Consider the following 691-nt stretch of genomic DNA (forward strand, 5'->3'; position numbering starts at 1 on the left):
ATAATATGTTTAATTCATTAACCCTACCGTTCATAAGGTAATATAATATGTTTAATTCATTAACCCTACTTCTGCATAGCCTACATGAAAATAACGCTGCACCGTGTAAAATTGATTCTCTCTTTTTTTTTTACAAGAATCACAATTTCTTCAGATAAAAGAATTCCTGTACAATTTCCTTCATTCAAATAAAGTTCCGTAAAATTAATTGGCTTTTTCATTCATGTCCGACATTTTCACTTTCGTTGTCCTACTTTCAGTACTGTGGTGTTTGGTAACCCTAAACATGCAGAAACTGCGTGAAATTGTCGAATAATATACATTCTAGACTAGTAACGGTAGTATAAAATTCATGACGATTTCAGTTATTACACATTTAAACTATTCAAAAGATACAACTCGGAAACTTTTTAACTAATAAGATAATTAGAACCCAGAAACTTTAATTATTCAAATAAGTAGAACCCAGAAACTTTTTAACTACCTAAACAGGTACAACTCACAAACTTTGTATTTACTCAAACAAGTACAACTTATAAATGTATTTTAATCAGGTATTATATGATCTTATACTAGGCTTTCTCAAAATGCTAATATATAAGTAGGGTGCAGGCCCGCCGATGGGGGGGGGGGGGCAACTGCCCAGGGGCCCGGGCGAATGAAACCTGGTTATGCCGTAAAGCATCTTTAG

The sequence above is a fragment of the Limulus polyphemus genome, unplaced genomic scaffold (genome assembly GCF_000517525.1).
Source record: "Limulus polyphemus unplaced genomic scaffold, Limulus_polyphemus-2.1.2 Scaffold6627, whole genome shotgun sequence".
NCBI lineage: Eukaryota > Metazoa > Arthropoda > Merostomata > Xiphosura > Limulidae > Limulus > Limulus polyphemus.